Source organism: Bufo gargarizans, unplaced genomic scaffold (assembly GCF_014858855.1).
Source record: "Bufo gargarizans isolate SCDJY-AF-19 unplaced genomic scaffold, ASM1485885v1 original_scaffold_1329_pilon, whole genome shotgun sequence".
NCBI classification, from domain to species: Eukaryota; Metazoa; Chordata; class Amphibia; order Anura; family Bufonidae; genus Bufo; species Bufo gargarizans.
The window spans coordinates 33,426-51,555 of NW_025334311.1; the positions used below are offsets into that span (position 1 = coordinate 33,426).

The following is an 18,130-nucleotide window of genomic DNA, read 5'->3' on the forward strand; positions in this document are numbered from 1 at the left end:
GGCAACAGCTGGCAAAGTATGGGTTAACGTTCCCCCTCCCCAGTTGGGTAGGCGGGTAGCATAGAGCGCCGTGTTGTGTAGTAGTGTCTGGTAAGGTGGAGCGCTGTGTTGTGTAGCAGTGTCTGGTAAGGTGGAGTGCTGTGTTGTGTAGTAGTGTCTGGTAAGGAGGAGCGCTGTGTTGTGTAGCAGTGTCTGGTAAGGTGGAGCGCTGTGTTGTGTAGCAGTGTCTGGTAAGGTGGAGCGCTGTGTTGTGTAGCAGTGTCTGGTAAGGTGGAGCGCTGTGTTGTGTAGCAGTGTCTGGTAAGGTGGAGCGCTGTGTTGTGTAGTAGTGTCTGGTAAGGTGGAGCGCTGTGTTGTGTAGCAGTGTCTGGTAAGGTGGAGCGCTGTGTTGTGTAGTAGTGTCTGGTAAGGTGGAGCGCTGTGTTGTGTAGCAGTGTCTGGTAAGGTGGAGCGCTGTGTTGTGTAGCAGTGTCTGGTAAGGTGGAGCGCTGTGTTGTGTAGTAGTGTCTGGTAAGGTGGAGCGCTGTGTTGTGTAGCAATGTCTGGTAAGGTGGAGCGCTGTGTTGTGTAGCAGTGTCTGGTAAGGTGGAGCGCTGTGTTGTGTAGTAGTGTCTGGTAAGGTGGAGCGCTGTGTTGTGTAGTAGTGTCTGGTAAGGTGGAGCGCTGTGTTGTGTAGCAGTGTCTGGTAAGGTGGAGCGCTGTGTTGTGTAGCAGTGTCTGGTAAGGTGGAGCGCTGTGTTGTGTAGTAGTGTCTGGTAAGGTGGAGCGCTGTGTTGTGTAGTAGTGTCTGGTAAGGTGGAGCGCTGTGTTGTGTAGCAGTGTCTGGTAAGGTGGAGCGCTGTGTTGTGTAGCAGTGTCTGGTAAGGTGGAGCGCTGTGTTGTGTAGCAGTGTCTGGTAAGGTGGAGCGCTGTGTTGTGTAGCAGTGTCTGGTAAGGTGGAGCGCTGTGTTGTGTAGTAGTGTCTGGTAAGGTGGAGCGCTGTGTTGTGTAGCAGTGTCTGGTAAGGTGGAGCGCTGTGTTGTGTAGCAGTGTTTGGTAAGGTGGAGCGCTGTGTTGTGTAGCAGTGTCTGGTAAGGTGTGAGCGCCGTGTGGTTGTGTAGTAGTGTCTGGTAAGGAGGAGCGCTGTGTTGTGTAGCAGTGTCTGGTAAGGTGGAGCGCTGTGTTGTGTAGCAGTGTCTGGTAAGGTGGAGCGCTGTGTTGTGTAGTAGTGTCTGGTAAGGTGGAGCGCTGTGTTGTGTAGCAGTGTCTGGTAAGGTGGAGCGCTGTGTTGTGTAGTAGTGTCTGGTAAGGTGGAGCGCTGTGTTGTGTAGTAGTGTCTGGTAAGGTGGAGCGCTGTGTTGTGTAGCAGTGTCTGGTAAGGTGGAGCGCTGTGTTGTGTAGCAGTGTCTGGTAAGGTGGAGCGCTGTGTTGTGTAGCAGTGTCTGGTAAGGTGGAGCGCTGTGTTGTGTAGCAGTGTCTGGTAAGGTGGAGCGCCGTGTTGTGTAGTAATGTTTGCTAAGGTGGAGCGCTGTGTTGTGTAGCAGTGTCTGGTAAGGTGGAGCGCAGTGTTGTGTAGCAGAGTCTGGTAAGGAGGAGCGCTGAGTTGTGTAGCAGTGTCTGGTAAGGTGGAGCGCTGTGTTGTGTAGCAGTGTCTGGTAAGGTGGAGCGCTGTGTTGTGTAGTAGTGTCTGGTAAGGTGGAGCGCTGTGTTGTGTAGCAGTGTCTGGTAAGGTGGAGCGCTGTGTTGTGTAGCAGTGTCTGGTAAGGTGGAGCGCCGTGTTGTGTAGTAAAGTCTGGTAAGGTGGAGCGCTGTGTTGTGTAGTAGTGTCTGGTAAGGTGGAGCGCTGTGTTGTGTAGCAGTGTCTGGTAAGGAGGAGCGCTGTGTTGTGTAGCAGTGTCTGGTAAGGTGGAGCGCTGTGTTGTGTAGCAGTGTCTGGTAAGGTGGAGCGCTGTGTTGTGTAGCAGTGTCTGGTAAGGTGGAGCGCCGTGTTGTGTAGTAGTGTCTGGTAAGGTGGAGCGCTGTGTTGTGTAGAAGTGTCTGGTAAGGAGGAGCGCTGTGTTGTGTAGCAGTGTCTGGTAAGGTGGAGCGCTGTGTTGTGTAGCAGTGTCTGGTAAGGTGGAGCGCCGTGTTGTGTAGTAGTGTCTGGTAAGGTGGAGCGCTGTGTTGTGTAGTAGTGTCTGGTAAGGTGGAGCGCTGTGTTGTGTAGTAGTGTCTGGTAAGGTGGAGCGCTGTGTTGTGTAGCAGTGTCTGGTAAGGTGGAGCGCTGTGTTGTGTAGTAATGTCTGGTAAGGAGGAGCGCTGTGTTGTGTAGTAGTGTCTGGTAAGGTGAGCGCTGTGTTGTGTAGCAGTGTCTGGTAAGGTGGAGCGCTGTGTTGTGTAGCTAGTGTCTGGTAAGGTGGAGCGCTGTGTGTGTAGGTGTAAGGTGGAGCGTGTGGTGTAGGTGTCTGGTAAGGTGGAGCGCTGTGTTGTGTAGCAGTGTCTGGTAAGGTGGAGCGCTGTGTTGTGTAGCAGTGTCTGGTAAGGTGGAGCGCTGTGTTGTGTAGCAGTGTCTGGTAAGGTGGAGCGCTGTGTTGTGTAGCAGTGTCTGGTAAGGTGGAGCGCTGTGTTGTGTAGAGTGTCTGGTAAGGTGGAGCGCTGTGTTTTGTAGGCAGTGTCTGGTAAGTGGAGCGCTGTGTTTGTGTAGCAGTGTCTGGTAAGGTGGAGCGCTGTGTTGTGTAGCAGTGTCTGGTAAGGTGGAGCGCTTGTGTAGCAGTGTCTGGTAAGGTGGAGCGCTGTGTTGTGTAGCAGTGTCTGGTAAGGTGGAGCGCTGTGTTGTGTAGCAGTGTCTGGTAAGGTGGAGCGCTGTGTTGTGTAGTAGTGTCTGGTAAGGTGGAGCGCTGTGTTGTGTAGCAGTGTCTGGTAAGGTGGAGCGCTGTGTTGTGTAGCAGTGTCTGGTAAGGTGGAGCGCTGTGTTGTGTAGTAGTGTCTGGTAAGGTGGAGCGCCGTGTTGTGTAGCAGTGTCTGGTAAGGTGGAGCGCTGTGTTGTGTAGTAGTGTCTGGTAAGGTGGAGCGCTGTGTTGTGTAGTAATGTCTGGTAAGGTGGAGCGCTGTGTTGTGTAGCAGTGTCTGGTAAGGTGGAGCGATGTGTTGTGTAGTAGTGTCTGGTAAGGTGGAGCGCTGTGTTGTGTAGTAGTGTCTGGTAAGGTGGAGCGCTGTGTTGTGTAGTAATGTCTGGTAAGGTGGAGCGCTGTGTTGTGTAGCAGTGTCTGGTAAGGTGGAGCGCTGTGTTGTGTAGCAGTGTCTGGTAAGGTGGAGCGCTGTGTTGTGTAGTAGTGTCTGGTAAGGTGGAGCGCTGTGTTGTGTAGCAGTGTCTGGTAAGGTGGAGCGCTGTGTTGTGTAGTAGTGTCTGGTAAGGTGGAGCGCTGTGTTGTGTAGCAGTGTCTGGTAAGGTGGAGCGCTGTGTTGTGTAGCAGTGTCTGGTAAGGTGGAGCGCTGTGTTGTGTAGCAGTGTCTGGTAAGGTGGAGCGCTGTGTTGTGTAGCAGTGTCTGGTAAGGTGGAGCGCTGTGTTGTGTAGCAGTGTCTGGTAAGGTGGAGCGCTGTGTTGTGTAGCAGTGTCTGGTAAGGTGGAGCGCTGTGTTGTGTAGCAGTGTCTGGTAAGGTGGAGCGCTGGGTTGTGTAGTAGTGTCTGGTAAGGTGGAGCGCTGTGTTGTGTAGCAGTGTCTGGTAAGGTGGAGCGCTGTGTTGTGTAGCAGTGTCTGGTAAGGTGGAGCGCCGTGTTGTGTAGTAGTGTCTGGTAAGGTGGAGCGCTGTGTTGTGTAGCAGTGTCTGGTAAGGTGGAGCGCTGTGTTGTGTAGCAGTGTCTGGTAAGGTGGAGCGCTGTGTTGTGTAGTAGTGTCTGGTAAGGTGGAGCGCTGTGTTGTGTAGTAGTGTCTGGTAGGGTGTCAGTCTCTGTGTACCCCTGTGATTGGTCAGGGTGTCAGTCTCTGTGTACCCCTGTGTTTGGTCAGGGTGTCAGTCTCTGTGTACCCCTGTGATTGGTCAGGGTGTCAGTCTCTGTGTACCCCTGTGATTGGTCAGGGTGTCAGTCTCTGTGTACCCCGGTGATTGGTCAGGGTGTCAGTCTCTGTACCCCTGTGATTGGTTAGGGTGTCAGTCTCTGTGTACCCCGGTGATTGGTCAGGGTGTCAGTCTCTGTGTACCACTTTGATTGGTCAGGGTGTCAGTCTCTGTGTACCCCTGTGATTGGTCAGGGTCTCGGTCTCTGTGTACCCCGGTGATTGGTCAGGGTGTCAGTCTCTGTGTAGCCCTGTGTTTGGTCAGGGTGTCAGTCTCTGTGTACCCCGGTGATTGGTCAGGGTGTCAGTCTCTGTGTACCCCGGTGATTGGTCAGGGTGTCAGTCTCTGTGTAGCCCTGTGTTTGGTCAGGGTGTCAGTCTCTGTGTACCACTGTGATTGGTCAGGGTGTCAGTCTCTGTGTACCCCTGCGATTGGTCAGGGTCTCGGTCTCTGCACACCCCCCACGGGCAGCACACAGAGAGGCCGCTGTTCACACCACACAATGACTCTTTCTCCGCAGTCTTCGCAGCAGGAAATCTCCTCCTTATACAAAAATATTCACAAAAAAACTGAATGACGCCGCCTGAACCTGCGCCCCCGCAGGTTAGAGAACAGAGTTGCAAAGCATCATGGGTGACACATGAGAGCGTCTACAGGGGCTGCGGACCCCCATAATACAACCAGTCGTACATTATATTTCCCCTGTGCATATCTCTACGATATGCTGTGATACGTTATAATCTCCAGGACATCATAACAGACAGTGATCACTTATAATCTCCAGGGCGTTATAACAGTGATAATTTATAATCTCTGGGGCGTTATAACAGACAGTAATACTTTATAATCTCCGGGGGGGGGGGGGGGGGGGTTATAATAGACAGTGATACGGTATAATCTCCGGGGGGCTATAATAGACAGTGATACGTTATAATCTCTGGGGCGTTATAATAGATAGTGATACGTAATAATCTCCAGGGGGCTATAATAGACAGTGATACTTTATAATCTGCGGGGCGAAATAATAGGCAGTGATACGTTATAATCGCCGGGGGGTTATAATACTGATACGTTATAATCTCTGGGGAGTTATAATAGACAGTGATACGTTATTATCTCCTGGGGTCTCTATTGTTATACTCAGTGACTATAATACGATAACACGATCAACGCTCCAGAGACTGACACCCTGACCAATCACTGGGGTACACGGAGACTGACACCCTGACCAATCACCGGGGTACACAGAGACTGACACCCTGACCAATCACCGGGGTACACAGAGACTGACACCCTGACCAATCACTGGGGTACACAGAGACTGACACCCTGACCAATCACCGGGGTACACAGAGACTGACACCCTGACCAATCACCGGGGTACACAGAGACTGACACCCTGACCAAACACAGGGCTACACAGAGACTGACACCCTGACCAATCACCGGGGTACACAGAGACTGACACCCTGACCAATCACCGGGGTACGCAGAGACTGACACCCTGACCAATCACCGGGGTACACAGAGACTGACACCCTGACCAATCACTGGGGTACACAGAGACTGACACCCTGACCAATCACCGGGGTACACAGAGACTGACACCCTGACCAATCACCGGGGTACACAGAGACTGACACCCTGACCAATCACTGGGGTACACAGAGACTGACACCCTGACCAATCACCGGGGTACACAGAGACTGACACCCTGACCAATCACCGGGGTACAACAGAGACTGACACCCTGACCAATCACCGGGGTACGCAGAGACTGACACCCTGACCAATCACCGGGGTACGCAGAGACTGACACCCTGACCAATCACCGGGGTACGCAGAGACTGACACCCTGACCAATCACCGGGGTACACAGAGACTGACACCCTGACCAATCACTGGGGTACACAGAGACTGACACCCTGACCAATCACCGGGGTACACAGAGACTGACACCCTGACCAATCACCGGGGTACACAGAGACTGACACCCTGACCAATCACCGGGGTACCCAGAGACTGACACCCTGACCAATCACCGGGGTACGCAGAGACTGACACCCTGACCAATCACGGGGTACGCAGAGACTGACACCCTGACCAATCACCGGGGTACGCAGAGACTGACACCCTGACCAATCACCGGGGTACACAGAGACTGACACCCTGACCAATCACCGGGGTACACAGAGACTGACACCCTGACCAATCACAGGGGTACACAGAGACTGACACCCTGACCAATCACTGGGGTACACAGAGACTGACACCCTGACCAATCACTGGGGTACACAGAGACTGACACCCTGACCAATCACAGGGGTACACAGAGACTGACACCCTGACCAATCACAGGGGTACACAGAGACTGACACCCTGACCAATCACCGGGGTACACAGAGACTGACACCCTGACCAATCACAGGGGTACACAGAGACTGACACCCTGACCAATCACAGGGGTACACAGAGACTGACACCCTGACCAATCACAGGGGTACACAGAGACTGACACCTTACCAGACACTACTACACAACACAGCGCTCCACCTTACCAGACACTGCTACACAACACAGCGCTCCACCTTACCAGACACTGCTACACAACACAGCGCTCCACCTTACCAGACACTGCTACACAACACAGCGCTCCACCTTACCAGACACTGCTACACAACACAGCGCTCCACCTTACCAGACACTACTACACAACACAGCGCTCCACCTTACCAGACACTGCTACACAACACAGCGCTCCACCTTACCAGACACTGCTACACAACACATCGCTCCACCTTACCAGACACTGCTACACAACACGGCGCTCCACCTTACCAGACACTACTACACAACACAGCGCTCCACCTTACCAGACACTGCTACACAACACAGCGCTCCACCTTACCAGACACTACTACACAACACAGCGCTCCACCTTACCAGACACTGCTACACAACACAGCGCTCCACCTTACCAGACACTGCTACACAACACAGCGCTCCACCTTACCAGACACTGCTACACAACACAGCGCTCCACCTTACCAGACACTGCTACACAACACAGCGCTCCACCTTACCAGACACTACTACACAACACGGCGCTCCACCTTACCAGACACTGCTACACAACACAGCGCTCCACCTTACCAGACACTACTACACAACCCAGCGCACCACCTTACCAGACACTACTACACAACACGGCGCACCACCTTACCAGACACTGCTACACAACACATCGCTCCACCTTACCAGACACTGCTACACAACACAGCGCTCCACCTTACCAGACACTGCTACACAACACGGCGCTCCACCTTACCAGACACTACTACACAACACAGCGCTCCACCTTACCAGACATTACTACACAACACAGCGCACCACCTTACCAGACACTACTACACAACACAGCGCTCCACCTTACCAGACACTGCTACACAACACAGCGCTCCACCTTACCAGACACTGCTACACAACACAGCGCTCCACCTTACCAGACACTACTACACAACACAGCGCTCCACCTTACCAGACACTGCTACACAACACAGCGCTCCACCTTACCAGACATTACTACACAACACAGCTCTCCACCTTACCAGACACTACTACACAACACAGCGCTCCACCTTACCAGACACTGCTACACAACACAGCGCTCCACCTTACCAGACACTACTACACAACACAGCGCTCCACCTTACCAGACACTGCTACACAACACAGCGCTCCTCCTTACCAGACACTACTACACAACACAGCGCTCCACCTTACCAGACACTGCTACACAACACAGCGCTCCACCTTACCAGACACTACTACACAACACAGCGCTCCACCTTACCAGACACTGCTACACAACACAGCGCTCCACCTTACCAGACACTACTACACAACACGGGGGGTACACAGAGATGGGACGGTGACCCCCCCCCCCCCCCCCTTCCTTGGCTTCCCCAAGACGGTGACCCCACCTCCTTTGCTTCCCCAAGAGAATGACCCCCCCCCCCCCCCTCCTTGTCTCCCCCGGGACGGTGACCCCCCCCCCCCCCCCTTCCTTGGCTTCCCCAAGACGGTGACCCCACCTCCTTTGCTTCCCCAAGAGAATGACCCCCCCTCCTCCTTGTCTCCCCCGGGACGGTGACCCCCTCCTCCTTGTCTCCCCCGGGACGGTGACCCCCTCCTCCTTGGCTCCCCCGGGACGGTGACCCCCTCCTCCTTGGCTCCCCCGGGACGGTGACCCCCTCCTCCTTGGCTCCCCCGGGACGGTGACCCCCTCCTCCTTGGCTCCCCCGGGACGGTGACCCCCTCCTCCTTGGCTCCCCCGGGACGGTGACCCCCTCCTCCTTGGCTCCCCCGGGACGGTGACCCCCTCCTCCTTGGCTCCCCCGGGACGGTGACCCCCTCCTCCTTGGCTCCCCCGGGACGGTGACCCCCTCCTCCTTGGCTCCCCCGGGACGGTGACCCCCTCCTCCTTGGCTCCCCCGGGACGGTGACCCCCTCCTCCTTGGCTCCCCCGGGACGGTGACCCCCTCCTCCTTGGCTCCCCCGGGACGGTGACCCCCTCCTCCTTGGCTCCCCCGGGACGGTGACCCCCTCCATTGCTCCTCTGAGAAGGCTGTGTGGTTTCCCCCCTTCATCCAGGACACCATTTGGAGGTCAGACCCTGATTCTGGAGAAGGTGGTCCGGCTCGCAGTCTCGTCCTGTTCCTGGATGGGGTTGAGGTCGGGGGTCTGTGCGGACGGTCAGGTTCTTCCAGACTCCCCCCCGATGTCTTTATGGAGCTTGTGCATCGGGCGCAGTCATGAAGGAGCAGAAAAGCTCCAGAGTCCAGTGGGGGCGTGCCCTCCACCCTCCGTCCCACGCCTGGTGCTTGGCAATGGGAGGCTGGCATGCAGAGGCTGATGCTAATGGCAGAGGAGGACTGGACTCTGCAGGTATGGAGTCCACAGGGGGGTCCATGCTCCTCAGCACTCGGGGACCCCGCTCTATGACGTGGTATCCACCTCGTGGCTGAGCGGCTGCGGCTCCCGGTACTTTTCTCCATAGGGTGTAAGTATACAGTACAGAGGTGACGTAGTCATGCACTTTGTCGCTATGTCTGCGCTCTTAAGCCTTCTTGCAGCCATCGCCCTCGCTCTGTGGGGAGGGAACCTGTGTACAGAATAACAATAGTCGCCATGACGTGGCCCCGAGGCAAATCGCTGTGACTTGCAAATGGAAGGTAAACTTCCTGTGCAAACTTCCTGAAGATCTAGTGGCTGGAGTGTGGAGATGTGTACACGGTGCTGTGACGCCCCCTATATCATGGTACAGCTCACTGATGTCCCCTGTATCATGGTACAGCTCACTGATGCCCCCTGTATCATGGTACAGCTCACTGATGTCCCCTGTATCATGGTACAGCTCACTGATGTCCCCTGTATCATGGTACAGCTCACTGATGTCCCCTGTATCATGGTACAGCTCACTGATGTCCCCTGTATCATGGTACAGCTCACTGATGCCCCCTGTATCATGGTACAGCTCACCGATGTCCCCTGTATCATGGTACAGCTCACCGATGCCCCCTTTATCATGGTACAGCTCACCGATGTCCCCTGTATCATGGTACAGCTCACTGATGTCCCCTGTATCATGGTACAGCTCACTGATGTCCCCTGTATCATGGTACAGCTCACTGATGTCCCCTGTATCATGGTACAGCTCACTGATGTCCCCTGTATCATGGTACAGCTCACTGATGTCCCCTGTATCATGGTACAGCTCACTGATGTCCCCTGTATCATGGTACAGCTCACTGATGCCCCCTGTATCATGGTACAGCTCACTGATGTCCCCTGTATCATGGTACAGCTCACCGATGCCCCCTTTATCATGGTACAGCTCACTGATGTCCCCTGTATCATGGTACAGCTCACCGATGCCCCCTATATCATGGTACAGCTCACTGATGTCCCCTGTATCATGGTACAGCTCACTGATGCCCCCTATATCATGGTACAGCTCACTGATGCCCCCTATATCATGGTACAGCTCACTGATGCCCCCTGTATCATGGTACAGCTCACTGATGCCCCCTGTATCATGGTACAGCTCACTGATGCCCCCTGTATCATGGTACAGCTCACTGATGTCCCCTGTATCATGGTACAGCTCACTGATGTCTCCTGTATCATGGTACATCTCACTGATGCCCCCTATATCATGGTACAGCTCACTGATGCCCCCTATATCATGGTACAGCTCACTGATGCCCCCTATATCATGGTACAGCTCACTGATGCCCCCTATATCATGGTACAGCTCACTGATGCCCCCTGTATCATGGTACAGCTCACTGATGCCCCCTGTATCATGGTACAGCTCACTGATGCCCCCTGTATCATGGTACAGCTCACTGATGCCCCCTGTATCATGGTACAGCTCACTGATGCCCCCTGTATCATGGTACAGCTCACTGATGCCCCCTGTATCATGGTACAGCTCACTGATGCCCCCTGTATCATGGTACAGCTCACTGATGCCCCCTGTATCATGGTACAGCTCACTGATGCCCCCTGTATCATGGTACAGCTCACTGATGTCCCCTGTATCATGGTACAGCTCACTGATGCCCCCTATATCATGGTACAGCTCACTGTTGCCCCCTATATCATGGTACAGCTCATGGTACTGTGATATAGGGGGCGTCGCTGAGCGGTACCGTGATATAGGGGGCGTCGGTGAGCGGCACCGTGATATAGGGGGCGTCGGTGAGCGGCACCATGATATAGGGGGCGTCGGTGAGCGGTACCGTGATATAGGGGGCGTCGGTGAGCGGTACCGTGATATAGGGGGCGTCGGTGAGCGGTACCGTGATATAGGGGGCGTCGGTGAGCGGTACCGTGATATAGGGGGCGTCGGTGAGCGGTACCGTGATACAGGGGGCGTCGGTGAGCGGTACCGTGATACAGGGGGCGTCGGTGAGCGGTACCGTGATACAGGGGGCGTCGGTGAGCGGTACCGTGATACAGGGGGCGTCGGTGAGCGGTACCGTGATACAGGGGGCGTCGGTGAGCGGTACCGTGATACAGGGGGCGTCGGTGAGCGGTACCGTGATACAGGGGGCGTCGGTGAGCGGTACCGTGATACAGGGGGCGTCGGTGAGCGGTACCGTGATACAGGGGGCGTCGGTGAGCGGTACTGTGATATAGGGGGCGTCGGTGAGCGGTACTGTGATATAGGGGGCGTCGGTGAGCGGTACCGTGATATAGGGGGCGTCGGTGAGCGGCACCGTGATATAGGGGGCGTCGGTGAGCGGCACCGTGATATAGGGGGCGTCGGTGAGCGGTACTAGTATTACACGGCATCGGGAAGGCCATATTTTGCATCCATCACGTGATGTAAATCTGACAGTTCAGGAATTGAGAAGGAACGCGCCAATTGTGCCGAGATCGGTTATCCCCCCAGTATGGTCACATGACGCCTTATGCTCCAGTCACATTCAGAGCTGCACCGTCATATTGCTGGGTTATTTGCTCCAGTTGCCTGTAAGGTGTCGCCATCTGTCTTCTGTCGACCTCTTATTGGCCGCGGTAACCGCAGAGCGTTGCTATGTTTACGGCGCTGTCCACCTGGCTAGTGTCAGTTTCGCCTCTGATGTTGCGCTCTCTTCCTATAACTTGCGCCATGGAGGAGACGCCCATAAATAAAGCCGCTAATAAATGATACATCTGGATGTGAGCCTCGTCCAGCTCTGCTGCCCCCAGGTGGCCATGGCTGCGCCCTGCGCCTGTAATTCTCATTCCGATCTTATATGGCGGTTGGGCTTCCAGTGGGGAGCCGCCGCTGGGACGCGTCATGTGACCGTGGCTGATCGTTATTCAGAAATAAAATGTAGATATTTTTTCCTGGGTCATGGAGAGCAGCGGTTGCCCAGTGACCGCAGTGCCGCTGATCGCCCTCGTTTTGGTTTCCTTCATTAGCGGAGTTTCCTTTGCAGCCGGTTGGCGTCTGACATGCAGAGAGGCGACGCCCACTGATCTTTCCCACTGTAAAAGGCCTCATTCGTTTATGTTCCGTTTTTTCCAGTCTGTATAGGAAGCATTTATTTCAATGGGTCCGCAAAAAAAGAGAATGTACTCCATATGCATTCCGTTTCCGTTTTTCCGTTCCGTTCAAAGATAGAACATATCCTATTATTGTTCGCATAACGGACAAGGATAGGACTGTTTTATCAGGGGCCAGCTGTTCTGTTCCGCAAAAAATGGAATGCACACGGACGTCATCCGTATTTTTGGGTGAATCCGTTTTTTGCTGACTGCAAAATACTGAAAAAGCCATACGGTCGTGTGCAAGAGGCCTGATCAGTACAGATTACGCTTCCGATTCCGTGAGGTGACACAGGTCGAACACACCCTGCACTTGTGCCTCACCGCCTTCACAATCTCTGCTTGCTGTCAGTGACTGGGAACATTCAGTCCTGACAGTTCTTCTCATGTTGGTCACATTGTGTCTGATCCTGTAGATCCTCTGAGGTGGGTCATAAGCTCCACCCCCGAGGATCTGTCTGGTGGTAACCTCTGGAGGTTTGCTGGGGCCGCGGTGCAGGAGGAGTTCATCTTGTTGTCCTGTGAGGAGCTGCTGTGTACTTAAGGGATATACCCTGCAGAGTATTACACCACTTACCTTGAGCTCTGCAGAACATCACTCTGTCCTCTCCACCTCCTGACAGATACATAGTGATATATCCTGCAGATTATTACACCACTGACCTCTAGAGATCTGCAGAACATCGCTCTGTCCTCTCCACCTCCTGACAGATACATAGTAATATATCCTGCAGATTATTACATCTCTGACCTCTAGAGATCTGCAGAACATCGCTCTGTTCTCTCTACCTCCTGACAGATACATAGTGATATATCCTGCAGATTATTACACCACTGACCTCTAGAGATCTGCAGAACTTCGCTCTGTCCTCTCTACCTCATGACAGATACATAGTAATTTATGCTGCAGATTATTACACCACTGACCTCTAGAGATCTGCAGAACATCGCTCTGTCCTCTCTACCTCATGACAGATACATAGTGATATATCCTGCAGATTATTACATCTCTGACCTCTAGAGATCTGCAGAACATCGCTCTGTCCTCTCCACCTCCTGACAGATACATAGTTATATATTCTGCAGATTATTACACCACTGACCTCTAGAGATCTGCAGAACATCGCTCTGTGCTCTCTATCTCCTGACATATACATAGTTATATATCCTGCAGATTATTACACCACTGACCTCTAGAGATCTGCAGAACATCAGAACATCGCTCTGTCCTCTCTACCTCCTGACTGATACATGGTGTAATAATCTGCAGGATATATCACTACTAACCTCTCTAGAGATCTGCAGAACATCGCTCTGTCCTCTCCACCTCCTGACAGATACATAGTGATATATTCTGCAGATTATTACACCACTGACCTCTAGAGATCTGCAGAACATCGCTCTGTCCTCTCCACCTCCTGACAGATACATAGTGATATATCCTGCAGATTATTACACCACTGACCTCTAGAGATCTGCAGAACATCGCTCTGTCCTCTCCACCTCCTGACAGATACACAGTGATGTATCCTGCAGATTATTCCACCACACAGCTCCCTGCAGATCGTTGCTCCAGGATCGGTGGCGGTTCCTTGTGGCAGGTCTGGGAGCAGCAGCTGCCGGCCGGAGATAAGCGTTATCAGGACACACAATGATTCCTAATGATCTGTAATTAGAGTTTACTTTGTGCCGTATCCGCCGGGTCCTCCGCCCCTCTTGTCTAAACATTGATAAGCGGCTTTGGCGCTGCTGATCCCCCTCCCCCTCATTATGTGCAATCAGCCAGGGGAGGGGCCATATCCAGATCCCTATCTGCAGGGAGTGTCTGGCCTGGGGTAGTCACTGGGAGGGAGGAGGGGGATGCACGCAGTGAAAGAACGGATCTGTCAACAGCAGCTTGTTGATGGTTTCCAGTTAATGTATCGATACTGCAAAGTTAAAGGGGTTTTCCGACTCTTTGTAACTGATGACCTATCCTCTGGGCAGAGCATCAACATCTGATAGGTGGGGTTCCGACACCCAGGACCCCCAGCCACGTGGTCAGGACACAGCTCAGACCCATTGAAATGAATTGGCGCTGAGCGGCAATAGTGCCCTCTCAGAGAGCTGATCGTCGGGGGTCCCAGATGTTGGGCCCCCAACGATCAGATGCTGATGACCTACCCAGACGATAGGTCATCCGATACAGCATTGGGAAGACCCCTTTAAGACAAACTGCAAGTGATGAGTCAGCAGCAGTGAGCCCCCATACTGATGGTCTCCTCATAGTGATGGCAAAGAGTCAGCAGCAGTGAGCCTCCATACTGATGGTCTCCTCATAGTGATGGCAAAGAGTCAGCAGCAGTGAGCCTCCATACTGATGGTCTCCTCATAGTGATGGCAAAGAGTCAGCAGCAGTGAGCCTCCATACTGATGGTCTCCTCATAGTGATGGCAAAGAGTCAGCAGCAGTGAGCCTCCATACTGATGGTCTCCTCATAGTGATGGCAAAGAGTCAGCAGCAGTGAGCCCCCATACTGATGGTCTCCTCATAGTGATGGCAAAGAATCGGCAGCAGTGAGCCCCCATACTGATGGTCTACTCATAGTGATGGCAAAGAGTCAGCAGCAGTGAGCCTCCATACTGATGGTCTCCTCATAGTGATGGCAAAGAGTCAGCAGCAGTGAGCCTCCATACTGATGGTCTCCTCATAGTGATGGCAAAGAGTCAGCAGCAGTGAGCCCCCATACTGATGGTCTCCTCATAGTGATGGCAAAGAGTCAGCAGCAGTGAGCCTCCATACTGATGGTCTCCTCAAATTGATAGGAAAGAGTTAGCAGTAGTGAACCTCCTTACTGATGGTCTCCTCATAGTCATAATTAAGAATCAGCAGCAGTGAACCTCCTTACTGATCATCTCCTCGTAGTGATAGTGAAGAATCGGCAGCAGTAAGCCTCCTTAGTGATGGTCTTCTCATAGTCATAATAAAGAATCGGCAGCAGTGAGCCTCCATACTGATGGTCTCCTCATAGTAATGGCAGAGTCAGCAGCAGTGAGCCTCCATACTGATGGTCTCCTCATAGTAATGGCAGAGTCAGCAGCAGTGAGCCTCCATACTGATGGTCTCCTCATAGTGATGGCAAAGAGTCAGAAGCAGTGAGCCTCCATACTGATGGTCTCCTCATAGTGATGGCAAAGAGTCAGCAGCAATGAGCCCTCATAGTGATGGCAAAGAGTCAGCAGCAGTGAGCCCTCATAGTGATGGCAAAGAATCAGCAGCAGTGAGCCTCCATACTGATGGTCTACTCATAGTGATGGCAAAGAGTCAGCAGCAGTGAGCCCCCATACTGATGGTCTCCTCATAGTGATGGCAAAGACTCAGCAGCAGTGAGCCTCCATACTGATGGTCTCCTCATAGTGATGGCAAAGAGTCAGCAGCAGTGAGCCCCCATACTGATGGTCTCCTCATAGTGATGGCAAAGACTCAGCAGCAGTGAGCCTCCATACTGATGGTCTCCTCAAATTGATAGGAAAGAGTTAGCAGTAGTGAACCTCCTTACTGATGGTCTCCTCATAGTCATAATTAAGAATCAGCAGCAGTGAACCTCCTTACTGATCATCTCCTCGTAGTGATAGTGAAGAATCGGCAGCAGTAAGCCTCCTTAGTGATGGTCTTCTCATAGTCATAATAAAGAATCGGCAGCAGTGAGCCTCCATACTGATGGTCTCCTCATAGTAATGGCAGAGTCAGCAGCAGTGAGCCTCCATACTGATGGTCTCCTCATAGTGATGGCAAAGAGTCAGAAGCAGTGAGCCTCCATACTGATGGTCTCCTCATAGTGATGGCAAAGAGTCAGCAGCAATGAGCCCTCATAGTGATGGCAAAGAGTCAGCAGCAGTGAGCCTCCATACTGATGGTCTCCTCATAGTGATGGCAAAGAGTCAGCAGCAGTGAGCCCTCATAGTGATGGCAAAGAGTCAGCAGCAGTGAGCCTCCATACTGATGGTCTCCTCAAATTGATAGGAAAGAGTTAGCAGTAGTGAGCCTCCATACTGATGGTCTCCTCATATTGATGGCAAAGAATCAGCAGTAGTGAGCCTCCATACTGATGGTCTCCTCATAGTGATGGCAAAGAATCAGCAGCAGTGAGCCTCCATACTGATGGTCTCCTCATAGTGATGGCAAAGAGTCAGCAGCAATGAGCCCTCATAGTGATGGCAAAGAGTCAGCAGCAGTGAGCCTCCATACTGATGGTCTCCTCATAGTGATGGCAAAGAGTCAGCAGCAGTGAGCCCTCATAGTGATGGCAAAGAGTCAGCAGCAGTGAGCCTTCATAGTGATGGCAAAGAGTCAGCAGCAGTGAGCCTCCATACTGATGGTCTCCTCAAATTGATAGGAAAGAGTTAGCAGTAGTGAACCTCCTTACTGATGGTCTCCTCATAGTCATAATTAAGAATCAGCAGCAGTGAACCTCCTTACTGATCATCTCCTCGTAGTGATAGTGAAGAATCGGCAGCAGTGAGCCTCCTTAGTGATGGTCTTCTCATAGTCATAATAAAGAATCCGCAGCAGTAAGCCTCCATACTGATGGTCTCCTCATAGTGATAGTGAAGAATCAGCAGGAGTGAGCCTCCTTACTGGTGATCTCCACTGGAGTCCATCACTGGTATAAGGCCCCTCAGTATCTGGGAAAGCTGGGTGACAGCTGATCGTCGCCACTTTTGTGGTGTCACCGAGTTCTATCAGGGTCCTGAGCCTCCAATTTTCCATACTCCTCAAGTGACCCCCTCCAACCTATGGCTACCCAGCTGCTGTACAACTACAGCTCCCAGTATGACCTGACAACCTACAGGTGACCCCTGCCCTCTGATCACATGACCAGTGTTTATATATTACTATAGTAGTGGTGTATACATGGATCCTGACCGCACTGCAGGGACCCCCAGTGGACATCAGAGTTACTGCACCCTGATCACAGGACCTGCATTTATATATTACTATAGTAGTGGTGTATACATGGATCCTGACCGCACTGCAGGGACCCCCAGTGGACATCAGTGGTACTGCACTCTGATCACAGGATCTGCATTTATATATTACTATAGTAGTGGTGTATACATGGATCCTGACTGCACTGCAGGGACCCCCAGTGGACATCAGAGTAACTGCACCCTGATCACAGGACCTGCATTTATATATTACTATAGTAGTGGTGTATACATGGATCCTGACCGCACTGCAGGGACCCCCAGTGGACATCAGAGGTACTGCACCCTGATCACAGGACCTGCATTTATATATTACTATAGTAGTGGTGTATACATGGATCCTGACAGCACTGCAGAGACCCCCAGTGGACATCAGAGGTACTGCACTCTGATCACAGGATCTGCATTTATATATTACTATAGTAGTGGTGTATACATGGATCCTGACCGCACTGCAAAGACCCCCTGCGGACATTAGAGGTACTGCACTCTGATCACAGGACCTGCATTTATATATTACTATAGTAGTGGTGTATACATGGATCCTGACCACACTGCAGGGACCCCCAGTGGACATCAGAGGTACTGCACTCTGATCACAGGATCTGCATTTATATATTACTATAGTAGTGGTGTATACATGGATCCTGACTGCACTGCTGGGACCCTAGTGGACATCAGAGGTACTGCACTCTGATCACAGGACCTGCATTTATATATTACTATAGTAGTGGTGTATACATGGATCCTGACCGCACTGCAGGGACCCCCAGTGGACATCAGAGGTACTGCACTCTGATCACAGGACCTGCATTTATATATTACTATAGTAGTGGTGTATACATGGATCCTGACTGCACTGTCGGGACCCCCAGTGGACATCAGAGGTACTGCACTCTGATCACAGGACCTGCATTTATATATTACTATAGTAGTGGTGTATACATGGATCCTGACCGCACTGCAGAGACCCCCGGTGGACATCAGAGGTACTGCACTCTGATCACAGGACCTGCATTTATATATTACTATAGTAGTGGTGTAT

The 18,130-nt window shown here is 52.6% G+C and overlaps 1 protein-coding gene across 2 annotated transcripts in view; it reads left to right on the forward strand.

Moving 5' to 3' along the window:
• Nucleotides 1-18,130, forward strand: part of LOC122923186 (protein kinase C alpha type) — a 104,107-nt gene that overhangs the window by 20,821 nt on the left and 65,156 nt on the right. The gene's annotated exons all lie outside the window — the stretch shown is intronic.